This window comes from Pongo abelii, chromosome 5 (assembly GCF_028885655.2).
Source record: "Pongo abelii isolate AG06213 chromosome 5, NHGRI_mPonAbe1-v2.0_pri, whole genome shotgun sequence".
Classification (NCBI taxonomy): Eukaryota; Metazoa; Chordata; class Mammalia; order Primates; family Hominidae; genus Pongo; species Pongo abelii.
The window spans coordinates 22,062,133-22,078,894 of NC_071990.2; the positions used below are offsets into that span (position 1 = coordinate 22,062,133).

The window sequence follows — 16,762 nt, forward strand, 5'->3', positions numbered from 1 at the left end:
TTGATTTTAATAACACACTTTAACCTAATATATCCAAAATATTATTTCAATATTTAATTAATATAAAAATTAATGAGATATTTAACTGTATTTTTTGTAGTAAGTCTGTGAAATCCACTGTGCTTTTAAAACTTGAGATACATCTCAGTTTGGACTGATCACATTTCAAGGGCTCAAGAGCCACATGTGTCTAGTGACCACTGTATTAGACAGTGCAGACCTAGTGTATTCGGTACCAAGCACGTAAAGTCCAGAAAAGGGCAGCCCTCCACTTTGCTTCATAGACAGGACAGATCAATAAAGGATGAATGATGGCTGTGAGTACCTGGGGAGGAGCTGTGCATAGAGTATTGGGGAAGCCCAGAGGAGGGGCTCCAAAAGCAGACCTGCGAGCTGGGGCCTCCCTGCAACTTACTTGGCTTGTTCACTACCACTAGATCTCATTTCTTTGAACTAGTCCCCTGTGGGGAGGCAACTGAGCTGGAGTTTGGCATGGGCCCCAGTCCATCAGACATTAACTTTTTGCCTCATGTATTGAGAGCCACTGGCAAGTTCACGTTTAATTACAGGCTCTGCTCTGGTCACAGGTTTGGGAGCTGGGATTTTGGAATCACAACCTCACTGCTTTCTGTTCTGGTCTGCCCTTCATTCCCGCACACAGGATGGCTCATCTAGCTTCCTGGAGATTGCTCTCCGGCCAGGTGCACCTCCTTGCTTCTTTTGACTGCAGTGCCCAGAGGAAGGTTTAAAGTATGACTGAGGGAAGGGAAGGAAGAAAGCATTTTTATTTTCTTCTTTGTCTAGACACCTCCCCTACTCATCTCTGGGAGGCAGCACCAAGAGCTCTGGTTGTTAATGGAAAGGTCATCAGGTGGCCTTCTGTGGATCCACCCTGTCCCCACCCTGGCCACTGTGCCTGACCTGCTTCTCAGGGATTTAGAGAGGTAGCTAATGTGGATGGTGTGGCTCCAGCAGTTAGGCAAGTGTGTGTATATCCAGGCTCCCTGCGTGGGGAAGGGTGGTAGAGAGATGTTTACAGATATCCAGCCAGGAAGTGCAAGGGAAGAGGAGGAGCTGTTTCTACTTACCCTCCTACCTCCTTTTGGCTTTCTCTTCTGGCATTGCCTACGGCCAAAAAGGGATGGGAATTTGGCAAAGTGAAAGTATCTCATTGTACTTCCCCACCCCTCCGTCTCACCTCCCTTCTAAGACATTTTTCTACCCAGGTCACTTAATACTCAAAGACTACAAATTCCTTTCCTACTGCTGATGTGGAAGAAGCTTGGAAACATGTTCCTTTCCAGGAGATGAGTGATACGGCAGAAAGACGGGTCAGATGAGGCCAAGGGATTGGAGCCAGAGTCTTACCAAACTCGCAGGCAGCTTGTGACTGTGGGCATGCTGTGCTGATGGAGGAGGGGAGGCCTGGGGGCTCCATGCTGTAGGGATTCCCCCCTTGATAAACAGAGTGAAGGTGGGTAGGGGGACCTTGTGAGAGGTGTCCAGCCCTTTAGAAGATTCTATTAGCATGTGTTGGCTTGTTAAATGATCTACCCATTGAGGTTGGTGGCCTGGTCCAAGGCTTTGCTTCTGATACCACCTAATCTCTTTTAATATTTGAACTCTATACTATTAACATAGATTTCTTTGGGAACTGTATACACTTTCCACTACAGGGAATCAAATCCAGCATATAAAGATGGCAAGAATCTCAGTAATTACCTAAATTCATGAAGAAGCCAAAGTAAAAATATTTCTTCTCTTGGGAATAATAAAATAAAATAAAATAATAAAATAAAATAAAATAGATGAGAGCTGAATAGCTCTTCTCCTTACCCCACACTCACAAATCTCCTAAAACTCAAAATTAATGTTACAATGCACATTAGCAGATAGCATTTTTATTGCTAAGTGTTAAATTAAGGAGTTAACACTGAGAAATTGAAACTGATTAAGAAAATGGAAAAGGCCACAGTATTTGAATGTTACATATGCATACTTTTATTGTAAATGCATTTTTTTCTTTCTTTTTTTTTTTTTTTTTTTGAGACAGGGTCTCTTTCCGTCGCCCACGTTGGAATGCTGAAGTACAGCAGTGCAATCGTGGCTCACTGCAGCCTTGATCTCCCAGCTGCTCAAGTGATCCTCCCACCTCAGTTTCTTGAGTAGCTGGGACTACAGGCATGCAATACTGTGCCAGGCTAATTTTTTAAATCTATTTTTTTTGTAGAGACAGGTTCTCAGCTCAGGCTGGTCATATGCATTTTGACACCCCAAAATATTTTGAATTAGTCTTAGTTTCAGTAGATGAGATGAGTGATCATTTGAGTTCCTTCAACAGGTCATTAGACCACACCAGAAGTGAGCTGTGATGATAACATAGGCTGTGGGCAGGCAGGCACCATGAGGCACAGTGAGAGCACCAAGACTGTGGCCTCTGGGTTTGAATCCTGGCTCCACTGCTAAAAAGCCCTGTGCAAGTGACTCAGCTTCTCTTAACCTCATTTATTTTCTGTAAAAATGGGAATTGTAGATTTATATTTATGGAGATTATATAAGGTGATCTGTGTAAAATACTTAGTCTGCAGTACCTGACAAATATTAAATTCTGAGGAAATATTAATTGCTATTATTACTACCTCAGCTCTGAAAATGCTGTTTTCTTGACAGTAAATGGCTGTTTCATTTATTTCTGCCAGTAGCAAAGCAATATATTGATTGTTTAATGCCTTCTTGGCCTCTTTGAAAATATTTAAAATTATGTTTACCTTTTCTTTATATCATTGCAGGTTGTGCGTGTGTGTGTGTGTATGTGTGTGTGTGTGTGTGAGAGTGAGTGCGTTTTGGGAGGCCAGTAATTACCCTGTGCAGATGGAGCTGCCCAAACAGTCTTTCCCATGGCAACTGAAAAAATAAAAAATAAAAGCAAAAACTTTGAGGTTACATAATTGCCTTCAATAGACTAGGAGGAGTGTAGAGTTCATGACTTTTTTTGTGGGTTTTGGTGTTCTTTTGGTTTAAGGTGTTGGGTGAAGATACAGAGGTCCTACTGAGTAACTGAACAGGATGCTGTTGCTTGCTTTGAAGTGAATAAATTGGTCAAAAGTACAAGTGGGAGGGGAAGTTGAGGTTTAATGAAGGAGGGCCATTATTAATGTTTCCATGGTTTTAGCAGTTTAAAAGTTGGGAGTTTAAATAAGGTTGTTAGTTGTGGGGAAAACAGCCCACAGACATTCAGACATAGTTGAAGTTTAGTCTTTCAGTCTTCATTTTAATCTGAAAGTAGGGAGCCAAGGCTTCTGAATCACATAGCAAAGGGATTGCTTCATAACTTTAACAGTCTGAATGCTAATTATTGCATGCTCATAATGGCATAAGATTTGCATAGCTCCACCACTCTCATCAAATCCCAATTATCTGAAGATTGTTTTTCTTGGGAGGCGAAAGAATATTATAATTTTTGGATTTCTTTTAATCTTCCAAAACGATTTATATTCATCCCCTTAAAACCTGGGTGTAACCAAAAGCATTAGGGTCCAAAGAACAGGTGTTGTCTTTCCAGAACATCCATAAAATGATCCCTTTTTTATTTACAAAGATACATTCTCTTTGTATCTCTTGTGTAGGGGTTAACATGGAAGGCTTCATTATTTGATTGGAAAGTAGGTTTGACTTTTCCACTGGAGATTTGATACTCTTAGCTCCAGAACCAAGAAAGAGAAGGCTATTAGACTTTCCTTGCCCGCCACCCCGTCCCCAACCCTGCCAAATGTATGCTAAGCCTATATTTGTTTTATTTCCAACCAATTTGTTGGAAATAAATTGGTTATTTATTTATTTATTGGTTTTTCTCTCCGGAGACCCAAAAGATCATATAATGCCAACTCTATGTTATTGATAATAAACTGGGCATAGGAAGAACACGGAGAGTTGAAATCCACAAATTCTCCTAAAACCCAACATTCAAAAACCTCTTCTGCTCAGCTCTTTATATGTGAGCAAAGGAAAGAAGAATGAGAGATAAGATATTAAATGAGTACACGTGGCTCAGGGCACTTGGTGTCAGAAACTCTGTGTTACAATCCAGCCTCTTCCAGTTACCTAGTGAGCGCTGGGCAATTTTTGTAACTCCCTGAGTTCTCCCTTTATCATTTATCAAATGATGAAAGAACACTTTAGTCTTGTAATTGTTGCATTAGATGAGATACGATATATGTGACAATTTGTAAATTTTGGGGCACCCTCTATGTGGTGCTCACTACTTTGTGTCATCTGATAGAGAGGAGGGGGAAGCATATACAACTAGTAGCCTGAGTAAATATTGGTTATCGTTTACTTCCAAATTGCCAAGAATAGGCTGTAAACCAACAATCTTCCTTGTTTAAACTCCATCAACTACAATGGCCTCAGGGCCCCCAAATTGCGATTGGTAAGACAACAAACAATAAATGCAAAATCCATAATTGTATTCTTCTTCCTTAACTTTTTTCATTCGTGGTGGTCAATTGAGGTTAGTAACCTAACTGACCTGCAAGGATAAACAAATGAGTTTTTTTTTTTTTTTAATCCTTTCTGGGAATCCTAAATAACTAGTTTCAATTGTTGTAAGTTGTGGGAGCTGGGAATTTGTTTTCACCCCAGTACTGGACCCTTTCACAATGGCACACTGGGAAACCAAATTTGAAACTCGGAGGAGAAATGGAACAGTGACAGTTTCCTTTAACCTGAGCTCAGGGCTTTGGCAATAGCTCTGCTCCAAGTTTCTGTTCTATCTAGTTCTGCCTGGAACTTAGATAAAGGAAAGCTTTCTGCATCTTCCATCATCCTTGCCTTGTTCTAATGTAGCAGGAGTAAGTCTTTCCTAATAGTGTTGCTTTTTTTTTTTTTTTTTTTTTTTCTGAGAAGGAGCGTTGCTCTGTTGCCCAGGCTGGAGTGCAGTGGCGCGATCTCGGCTCACTGCAACCTCCACCTCCCACATTCAAGCATGTCTTCTGCCTCAGCCTCCCGAATAGCTGGGAATGATTACAGGTACACACCACCACACCCAGCTAATTTTTGTATTTTTAGTAGATATGGGGTTTCACCATGTTGGCAAACCATGGTTGATCACCAGTAATTCCTGACCTCGTGATCCACCCCCCTTGGCCTCCCAAAGTGCTGGGATTACAGGCATAAGCCACTGCACCCGGCTGCTTTTTTTTTTTTTTTTTTTGGCCTTCACTTTATTAAAGAGTGAGAGTTTTCTTTTACATTTTTTCTCATTGCTCTCTCAGCTGTTTTTTGTTGAAACCAGTATGGAATAGTCATCTTTCCTTAGCGTGTGCACCCATGGTGCATTACACGTGGCACCTCTCCCTTCAGGGGCCACATTCTATCACAACAACCAGTGTCCTCATCTGTCCTAGGCCTTGCTCCCGGCCCAGCCCTGAACACATACTCTGCAATATCTGAACCCTTGATCAATTCTGAAAACAATTTATTAACTTCCAGCCATGAGAAAGAAGTGAATGAGTGGTCAGCATAAACATTGTAGGCATAGTTTAAAAATTCATTCCAGTGACATAATGAAAAATTTCGTCAGGAGTCAAGATTGGAGATCTCTTTTTGGCTTTGCAACTGAGTAAATGTGGTAAAGTAACTTGATGTCTATGTACTTCAGATTCTTATTTATAAGATTGGACTGAATTAACACAACAGCATTGTGATTCTGCATCTTTAAGTCCCATACAACTGTCCATAGTTTAGTTGTCTGATTAGGGATTATAATATTTGCGTCTTATGTAACCTAAAGAATATCTTATGTTATTCAAAACTGCTCATTTTCATTGACGTGCCCAATACCTAAAGCACATAGTTTTTCAAGACTCTGACTATTCTCCCCCGTCCTGTGAAGGAGAATGGTAAGGGCCAGTTTCCTTATGAAAGCAACTGAAGAAACCGAAGTAAACATGTCTTTTTTTTTTTTGAGAGGGAGTCTTGCTCTGTTGCCCAGGCTGGAGTATAGTACAGTGGTATGGTCTCGGCTCACTGAAGCCTCTGCCTCCCACTTTCAAGCAATTCTCCTGCCTCAGTCTCCCGAGTAGCTGGAATTACAGGCGCCCGCCACCACGCCTGACTAATTTTTGTACTTTTAGTAGAAACTGGTTTCATCATATTGGCCAGGCTGGTCTCGAACTCCTGACCTCAGGTGATCCGCCCACCTCGGCCTCCCAAAGTGCCGGTATTACAGGTGTGAGCCACCATGCCTGGTCAAGACATGTCTTTTTATCATGTCTTTTATCCGATCTTTGGAAAGGAGACTGTATAACAAACAAACAAAAAAATCATCTAAGCTGAGTTCAAGAATAGATGTTGCTTTTGGACTCACTTCTTTTGGAAGCTTTAAAAATGGGATCATGAGATCAGAATGTATGTAGGTATTCTCTGAAGACAGAATTGTATTTGGCCTTCTAATACCCATCTCTCAAACTTAGCAAGTGTTTAGTTGCTTCTCTTTAACATAAGCCTCTGTTGGTAGTTTGTGTATCTTTTCAGAAGAAATGTAGGAAAAAATATCTAGGGGCTTATGAAAACCAGCAAAACTATAGTTGGAAGGTAGATGTGTTCCCTTAGAAAGATTTATATGGAAACTTGTTTTCTAGAAAGATGAACAAACAGTGAGCCAGACTGTCCTTGTTCTTGTTTTAAAAGAAACATATTTGTAGACCTGTAATTGGCTCCTGATGAGCAATACATGAAGCCATTTAAGGCATGAAGCTTTGCATTGGTATGGAACCAACTGAGTAAAACTTGTTTATAACCTTGTATACCTTTCCAACATAAACACCATTTCTGGAGTTAATCATTTTTCTACTGGTTTGTACCTAACATCATGTGACAGCTTTTTCTTTTACATTTTTTTCTGACCTGGATTGCTAGCGAGGCATTTGTATTTTTTGATAGTGATGTTCTAGGTTATCCTTTTACATGCCAAATTGGCATAAGCCAGAATATTATATTTCATACTTGTCAAAGGAAAGCACATATTATTACTATATCATAACGAGGGCTCGCTGTTTTTTTTTTTTTTTTTAAAAAACTGCTTCAACTTTCCACCTATGTAGAAACAAGTATACCTTTTAAGTGAATGCTTGGATTGAGGAACCAGGAAGTGTTTTTTACTCATTAGTATTGTCTCCCACCTGAAATAGTTCATTTCCTTAGAGGATATTGTGGAGTTTAGTTATCCATGAATCTGTTTTTGTGGATTGTATTGAAGAAGATGAGGAGTACCATGCGTATTTTTCTAAGAGTAAAATTGTAACTATCAGTATGATTATATTTTACTTTTTTGGTGCATTTAGTGGGTTTCATTAAAACTGATCTTGGATTTTCACAATATAGGAGAGTGGGGTTTTTTTGTGGGAGATGATGTCTGCATACAGGAGATTGTCATTATAAATATGATGTATCCTGGAAATTTTGGAAAGTTGGAAAGAGTGACTTGACAACTCCTACTTTGAACAATGTATCTGAATCTATTAATCAAACAGATCACTATCTGACCAGAAATCCCTCTAAGAGGGAAAAAGTTTTCACTTCTTGTCCTAAATTTTATCTGTCTATACAGATAATATTTCTTTTCCCGTTTGACATGTTATTTTCCTCATAAACTGTTTTAATGGTTCCATGCGCCTACAGGCTAAAAAGCAGAGACCCAGTGATCTCATCTCTACTAGTCGACTCCAATCTGTCTTTTCAATAATGGCCTCCACACCCAGTCCTTTGTCAGATGTGTACTCTGAGAGGAGGCATTCTATGATGGGGAGGGAAGACACTAGATTTAGAAAACTCTGGGTTCAAATCCCAGTGCTTCATTTATTAGCAATGTGAACTTTGTCAAATCCCATCATGCCTCTGAAACCTAGGCTCTTGAAGGGTAAAATGTGTATAAATATATTGACTTTTGTTTTCATCTGTGATACCATGTGATATCTTTTAGGGTCGGAAATGTAGTTCTATTTCTTGAACTAATTATGGTGGCTAATTTGAATTTGCAGCATGTGAACAGGCTATTTGGAATTCAAGCATTTCTCCCTTTTCTTGGCATCTATTTAGATGGTGAATTCTTCTTTTCCTATTATTTATTATTAAAACACTTTGACCACAAGGATACTTTTTTTTTTTTTTTTTTTTTTTTTTTGAGGCGGCTCGTTCTGTTGCCCAGGCTGGAGTGCAGTGGTGTGATCTTGGCTCACTGCAAGCTCTACCTCCTGGGTTCAAGTGATTTTCCTGCCTCAGCCTCCCGAGTAGCTGGGACTACAGGCGCCTGCCACCACGCCTGGCTAATTTTTATATTTTTAGTAGAGTCGGGGTTTCACCATGTTGTCAGGATGTTCTCTATCTCCTGACCTTGTGATCTGCCTGCCTTGGCCTCCCAAAGTGCTGGAATTACAGGCGTGAGCCACTGTGCCTGGCCCATAAGGATACTTTTAAATATTTGGGATACAAATAAGCTATTTTAAATTTAACAAATAAAAAGGGCTACACACAAATTTTTGAGGTTGGTGTCCATTCTTTAATTTTAATAGGTTGTTCTGTTATGAAGAGGAAAGAGAACATAAAATTGGATTTTTATTGGATTACTTTTATGCTCAATATACTGTTTTTTGGTCTTATCTAATCCTGTAGAAATATCTAGGAGGATGTATAATCCAGTGTTCATAGACATTGCTCACCATCTGTTTCCAAAGTGAAAAATCAGCATTCATATCGTACCTTTATTTCCCTTTGTGTGCTAAGTCCAAACTCAGGCAAAGAAGTCACTATTTGTTCTCTTTACAGCAAACTTGATCCTAACATTGCATATTCCATAATCTGTCATCTTTGTATAGTTTTGTGGTGATGATCTACTCTTACTCGGCCTCTTCACATACTTATTATGATAGATTTTCTTGATTTACCAAATAGGGAACTTATCCATTAGAAATGTTTGATTGGCTTTTTCAGAAATAAGAAGTTGTTTTGCTTTTTTTAGTATTTTTTTTTTTTTCCCTTAGACCCAATCTAATCTAGGTGGGTGAGAAAGTAACGAGAGTCTCTTGGAAAACTGAAGAGAGTCACAGCAAACCCACAGAGTTACATAGGAATCAGGAGGAATAAAAATGTAAAGGTAACATGGATGAACTATTAGGTGCTTTCGTACATACTATCTCATTTAAGGTTTACCAGTAGCATTAGGTATGGTGAAGATGATTGATAAGGTTTGGCTGTGTCCCCACCCAAATCTCATCTTGAACTGCAGCTCCCATAATTCCCATGTGTGGTGGGAAGGACCCAGTGGGAAATAATTGAATCATGGAGGCGATTTCCCCCATATTGTTCTCGTGGTAGTGAATAAGTCTCACGAGAGCTGATGATTTTATAAGAGGTTTCCCCTTTCCCTTGGCTCTCATTCTCTCTTTGCCTGCAGCCGTGTAAGACATCCTTTGTTCTTCCTTCATCTTCTGCCATGATTGTGAGGCCTCCCCAGCCATGTGGAACTGTGAATCCATTAAACTTCTTTCCTTTATAAATTACCCAGTCTTGGGTATGTCTTTATTAGCAGTGTGAGAATGGACTAATTACAATGATTGTGATAGTGACTATTGCCATTGGACAGATAAGGAAGCTGGCTCAGAGTGGCAAGTCACCTGGGCCCAAACATCTTGTTAATAAGCAGCATAGCACGTTCCTTGATTACTCTGTTATATGTGGCTCTAAAAGGTTTTTTTTGTGTGCATTCATATGGATGTCAGCAAAACCAATTTAAGTGTAGTTAATGGAATTATTATTTCTCATGCCTTCTATGGTTTCTTGTCTGATTGGAACATAATACTCCAGGATCAGGTTTGTTATACTTCCTTCTATGACATGTACCCCAAATGGCAGTGACCTTATGGCAGAGATTGGCTCAGGAGAAGTATTTTCTCATCTTCTGGAATGTCCTACTAATGAAATAACTTAAAAGACAAGGACATATGAAGGTGATTCTATAATATTAACTCTAACCATTATTAAATTCTTAATGCATGCCACATATGCTTCTATTTGCTTACCTGCATTAATTTTTCACTCTTCATAATACCCTTGTGAGGAAGGCACCATTTTTTTTTTCCTTTAAAGATGAAGAGGTTAAGGCACAAGAAGATTCATAACTTGCCAAGGTCCCAAAGCTAGCGTGGGTTCCAATCCAGGTCCTCTGGCTCCACAGCCACTCTCCAGTGCTGCTTCGGAGCCTGATACATTAGTAACTGGTGGCTCCCTAAGAGCCTTGACTTTGGCTTTAGTTGACTTAGAAAATAATTTTATATGTGTGTATTTACTTCCAAGCCTCTCATATTTTCTCATTAATTATAAGTAGTCCACAATTTTCAGGACTGTAGTTGTAAAATATAACTCAAGGCATAGCGAGAAAGTAGATTTTAGTCATTTGGAATGGTTAGGATCAGCTCTCTGTGTACCTTTCCAGGAATTTAATGTTTTAGCTGAGCATAGTGACCCTAAATGTTTGGAGAAAGTGAGAGATTTTGTGTCTATATAAATAGGTGTCCCTGTGTCATCTTTTTCTTTAGCTTGAAGCACTTAGGATGGAAAAACAAATCTTGGGAAAGATGAAAGAGTAGAACTAAAGGAAATACTACATAAGTTACAAAGGACTAGAGTTTTACGGCTGTAATTTATAATGTCCATTATCCTTGTGAAAATTACATGGGATAGTTTATCTTTTTCTATTTGGGCAGATATATTTTTTATATTTAAAAATATCTTGTCTTTAGAGTTCTTTTAAGTGTAATGATTGGAGGGCTGAGATATACGAACTAGATTATTTTCATTCTGGTCTTTTTCTTCTAGTATTTGGGGTAATTTAAATGCTTCTTCGTTCACTCACATGCTTATTCAACAGATATTTATTGAACGCCTACTATATACCAGACCCTCTGCTAGACCCTGAGGATAAAAGGTAGATAAGATGCTGAATCTGTCCTCCAAGCATTTGGATTCTGGTGGTAGAAACTGTTGTGTACCCAGTTAGCCACTGCAGTTTGAGAAGTGCTACACTAGCAGAATGAAAAGTTCTGTAAGGCCACAGAGGAGGGAGGGAGTAATTCCTCCTGTGGTTATGAACAGAAATTTGAGCTAAGTCTTTTAAAGCATGAATAATAAGGTTGGGTAGGCCAAGTGGGCAGGGAGGGCCCAAGAGACAAGGTGCTCAAATGCTTAGAATATGAAAAGGACGGAGTAACTATCATTATCTCACAGCTAGGAACACTGATCCCTGTAACTAGCTTGGCTTACCTGAGAAGGAAATGCCACCACCTCTGAGGGTTTCCCCCCCGCCAGTCTTCATTTATTATTGTGTAAAATTAGAGGATGACAGCGGTGGTGGTGGTGGTGGCTGCTGCTGCTGCTGCTTTGTCTTCTTCCTTTTCCTGGTTAGCTTGAAAGATTTGGGTTAAATATAGGCATTTTCCACATCAGGCTTTAGTTCTTTATTTTTTCAACTTTTATTTGATTTTCTTTTTCTTTTTCTTTTCTTTTCTTTTTTTTTTTTTTGAGACAGAGTCTTGCTCTGTTGCCCAGGCTGGAGTGCATTGGTGTGATCTTGGCTCACTGCAACCTCTGCCTCCCGGGTTCAAGTGATTCTCCTGCCTCGGCGTTCCAAGTAGCTGGGATTACAGGCATGCACTACCACGCGTGGCTAATTTTTATATTTTTAGTAGAGATGGGGTTTCACCATGTTGGCTAGGCTGGTCTCCAACTCCAGACCTCAGATGATCCACCTGCCTTGGCCTCCTCCCAAAGTGCTGGGATTACAGGTGTGAGCCACTGTGCCTAGCTTCAAAAATTTTATTTGAAATATGGGGGTACATGTACAGATTTGTTGCATGGGAATATTGTGTGATGCTGAGGTTTGAAGTACAGATCCCATCACCCAGGTAGTGAGCATAGCAGCCAATAGGTAGTCTAACGTGCCCCATCTGGATCCAGGCTTTAACCATACTGAGAGAGTGGGAAAAAAACTGAGCTGCCTACTATGACCCAGTGGAATGGAAAGTTTTCTACCATTTTGCTTCTATGTCATTTTCATATTACTTTTTTAAGGAAATTCGATTTTTCTGCCATTCTACTAGACTGTATCTCTTTGATCACTACCTGTGTGCCCAAATCACTGCTTCTCCTAACTTTTTTTGTGGGCTATCATCCATGAGCATGGTACGTCCATGTGGTGACTTCCTCTGTTTGTTTAAATTTGCTCATTTAGAGTTTTATATTAGGACAGTAAAACACTCATGTCTAAATAATTTATAAGTCCTGGGAAACTCATAAAAATGGCCTGACATGATGTTTTGTGCCTGTAAGAAACCTTGCAGATGGCTGAGAAGAATGAAGATGTTTTGACTTACTGTCTCTTCAATTACATTATAAAAAATTCAGCGGACTTGTCCATGATCATTAGGAAAATGAATGATTTTCCTATTATAAATTACAAGTGCCACAAACTGCATGAGGACTGTGATTGACAGGTATCAACTGGTAGCGTTTATTTACATTCTCCAAGGCAACCCACAGAAATGTAGTGCTCACCATATTTATTCAGAAAAATATGGTTTTAAGTAAATAAAACTTCCTTAACACTGGTTACTATAGTTAAGCAACTTAATTCCAATTGTTAACTTTGTTTTGTAAATGATAGATGAAACATGGTTTTGTAAGATAAAAGAACACGGTGCCAAAACATTATATGAGCATGACACCAAACACACACACACACACACACACACACACACACACACACACACACACACAACTAAATACATTGTTCATAGTGTTTTCGAATTCAGGGAAACTAGAAGATGATGTGAAAGTATTATATTCAACTTTGTATTTATTCCAGGAAAATTTACATAAGGAGAAAATACATTAATCTTGGCATGTAATAAAAACCTATATTTTGTTATATAATTCATTTTGTGATTTACATTTCTATAATTTATTCAATAAACCTAATAAATGCTAGGTAATGAATGAATTTAGTTTCACGAGTAAAAAATGGTACATGAATGATCTGTCATTGTACAGAACTGCTGAATTATGAATATGGTTTTTGTGAATATTTTCTTCCCTTCCTCCTTGTCCCATCCATATGTCCTTCCTTCTTACCCTAACCTCCTACAACCCGAGGATAGCACGTTGAGGGAAGAAATCGTCAGTAGTTTTAATATAATTATATTCAGGATGAGAGTTCTGTTCAACACAACATCATTGGTTAATTTAGTAATTTCTAGAATGCTGCCCAGACTTGAAAATACTTTCAGTACTCATTGCTGAATATTGCTGTTCTCTGCATGTTTTTCTTCTGGGATTGAACTGGACAGGATTTTGGCTTTTTAACACATTCCAGTGGGTATAAGTATATTGGCTAGCAAAGGTTCCCTTAATTGACCTGGTTTTAATAAAAAATGATCCAGTACTCCTGCCACTAATTTTTCTCTTCTTTGAAACCACAGATTAATAACCTGGTGTTATCTCTATCACCAAGGTGAGAAATTCTGCCAACAGTGGTTTACAAAAACAGCTTTGGGGTTGGATCTGGAGAGTGGCTATGATATTACCAAAACTGGATCCCTGTTTTTCTTTTAAATTACACATGGACAGTTTCATCAATTAAGTTACCAAATTCATATTTTATATTCTGTTCACATATCAGGAAACATTTAGCCCAAACAAAGTCTGTTCACATAAAAATTTCTTTTTGGATATTTTCTTCTACTCTGAGGACACATGCCTGCCTTTCCCCAGTATGTTCTCTGCTGCTCCCAGTACCTTGAGTATAGTGAGCATTCAATAAAGAGTCAGTGAATGAATCCCTTTGTCATTGTGTCTCCATTATGTAGAGTGGAAATCTGTGCTGGAACAATAGCTGGTAGATGATCTGCACCAGGGAGGCCTGGGCTAGACTTCAAAAGCTGTTTCCCCATCCCGGCAAGGCAAAACATGTTCTTTATAGGCTGGGAGGTCACAGCTCTATCCCCGTTCAAGACTGCACCTCCTTTTTTCTCTCTTCCTTCCCAGGAGCTGTGGAGTCCAAGTGTGACTGCCAAGAGGAATCCAGCAAAGCCAAAAAGCCCAAGCATGTAGCCCTGCCTGAAGCCCACCACACGCATGGAAAACCCAGAGGAAATGAGTGAGGATCAGTGGGAAGAAGGGAGCCAGCCAGGTGAGCAAGCTCATCAGTCTGGAGGCTAGCGCCACTGGAAAGAATCCCGGGCGGTTCTGTTTATTTGGCAAGTTTGGGCCATGACCTGAGCTTACACTAAATTACCTCAGAGCAAATTATTTTTTACCAAGCCATGTAAATGTTAGGTCGACTCCCTAGAGCTTTTGGGCTGAAAACAGATGACTACATCAAAGGCTGCTCTTGAGTTTCCAGGTGTGGCTTGGGGAATTGTCTGTCTTCTTTCAGGAAAGGGTTGATTGGTAACTGTTCCCCTTTCCCTACCTCAGGTGAATTATTTTGTTTCATGCCAATTTAAGTGTTACCTAGAGACCTTTTACATAGAGCCAATTTATTTATTTATTTATTATTTTGAGACGGAGCCTCCCTCTGTCACCCAGGCTGGAGTGCGGGGGCGCGATCTCGGCTCACTGCAAGCTCCGCCTCCTAGGTTCATGCCATTCTCCTGCCTCAGCCTCCCGAGTAGCTGGGACTACAGGCACCTGCCAGCACGCCCGGCTAATTTTTTTGTATTTTTAGTAGAGATGGGGTTTCACCGTGGTCTCGATCTCCTGACCTCGTGATCCGCCCGCCTCGGCCTCCCAAAGTGCTGGGATTACAGGCGTGAGCCACCGCGCCCGGTCACAAAGAGCCAATTTAATTGAACATGGAGTCCTCTGGTTTTGGTATGAGTGGGTGTGCCTGTGTGCCTGTCTTCATAAGAGGAGGCCAAGGCTGTGTTTCTTCTTTGTAAATACAAATTTCACATTATGGTCTTGGGTAGATATATTCTGAAGCATCCTCCTAGGTAAATTGAATTGGAGTATGGTGAATTTTTTTTTTTGGCAGGGGGAAGAATTTTAATAATTAAATCACTGGTTGAAGACTTGTGCAAAGTTTGGTGCTATATTAGGATTTACCAGGGTTCCACTGTGATTCTAAGTTCATTTTAAATTTCTGCCCCCTGCCTTCCTTTCCATTTATATTAAGTGTTATTACTATGTGGAGAGAAGGTATTTTGATAACAGGATGTTACTTAAAAATGCTTCCAGCCAGGCATGGTGGCTCATGCCTGTAATCCCAGCACTGAGGCAGGAGGTTGGCTTGAGCCCAGGAGTTTGAGACCAGGCTGACCACCATGGTAAAACCCTGTCTCTACAAAAAATACAGAAATTAGCCAGGCATGGTGGCATGTACCTGTAGTCTCAGCTACTCAGGAGGCTGAGGTGAGAGAATTGCTTGATCCCAGGGAAGTTGAGGCTGCAGTGAGCTGTGCTCAAAACAAAACAAAACAGCTCCCGTTCTACCACTCCTAAAATCCATATCGTATATCAAAAAAGGAAGTTTGATACCTGAAATGGCTCTTGGCAGGGCTTCTCAACCTCTGTTCCCTGGTATTTGGGGCTGTATCATTCAGTGTTGTGGGGAGCTGTCCAGTGCATTGCAGAATATATGGTAGCACCCCGGCCTCTACCCAGTAGATGCCAGTAGCATAATTCCTCTCCCCAGCTGTGGCAACCAGAAATGTTCTGTGGGGGACCAATTTGCCCCCAGTTGAAAACCATTTTTTAGGGATTGATTCAACAAAGGAAAAGAAGGTAAAGAAAATAGTAGAGATGTCACGTATGGAGCTTTGTTTTTGTTGTTTGTTTGTTTATTTTGTTATATTACCCTGTGAATTTCCAAAGAAAGTAAATCCTAAGACAATGAGGTCTGCCACTAGAACTCCCATTTAGCCACCAGTTCTGTCTCCGTTGTTGACTGGAATTTAGTTTGGATTAATATAACAATTACAACTCACAACAAGTATTGACTTTGATGCTGTCATTATCGACTGAGGAACTCCCAGGTGTTTATATTAAACACGCAGAACTTCCTATGAAGTGGCCATTCTGATCACTGGGTGTTTTCACAGGGCTGGCTTATTGGGGGAAGAAGAGGGAGTGGTTGGAGAAAAAGACTCAAATAAGGCTAATGCAAGACTTTAATAACTGAATGTATGAGTTGAATGAAGAAACACGCCTACTCTACACTGTAATTCAGCAGTTTTATGAATGGGAGGTCAGATACATGATTTAAATACCGGTTTCATTGAATGCAGTATCTTTTACGGTACCAGAAAAGGTCTGGAATCCTGCGTTCTTCCTGTATAGAATTGTAATTCATTCTCTCTGCTCTCACTCTCCTTCCAAATTTACTTCTACCTCTGTCGTAGAATGTTTGAGCTGCCAGACAAGTAGGATCATGTCACTGCTGTGACTTAACATTAAATGTCCTGGTGTCTTTATTTCAAATGTTCTGTTTTTCCTCTATTTTCTGCTCACATGAACATACACACTTGCCAGGCACATTCTGGCTTTTCTTATTTCTCTTTCTGATTTTGCCCCCTTCCTGCCCCTATTTTCTTCCCTTTTCTCTGGCTATGGAAACTGTCAGGTGGCCTTGCTGGCATCCTACCTCTTTTGAACTGTGTTACCCAGGAACTTCCATTTATTATGCCTCGAGCACTCTCTTTCTTTAATACTA

General features: G+C 40.0%; 1 protein-coding gene across 19 annotated transcripts in view; it reads left to right on the forward strand.

Moving 5' to 3' along the window:
• The window catches only part of LOC134761654 (uncharacterized), a 985,940-nt gene that overhangs the window by 382,809 nt on the left and 586,369 nt on the right, over positions 1-16,762 (forward strand). For 18 of the 19 annotated variants that reach the window (XR_010140613.1, XR_010140596.1, XR_010140599.1 and 15 more), the window contains one exon: positions 14,095-14,239. The exons of the other annotated variant lie outside the window; for it this stretch is intronic. The gene's annotated coding sequence lies outside the window, so the exon portion shown is untranslated. The remainder of the gene's footprint in view (positions 1-14,094; positions 14,240-16,762) is intronic. 19 annotated transcript variants of the gene reach the window in all.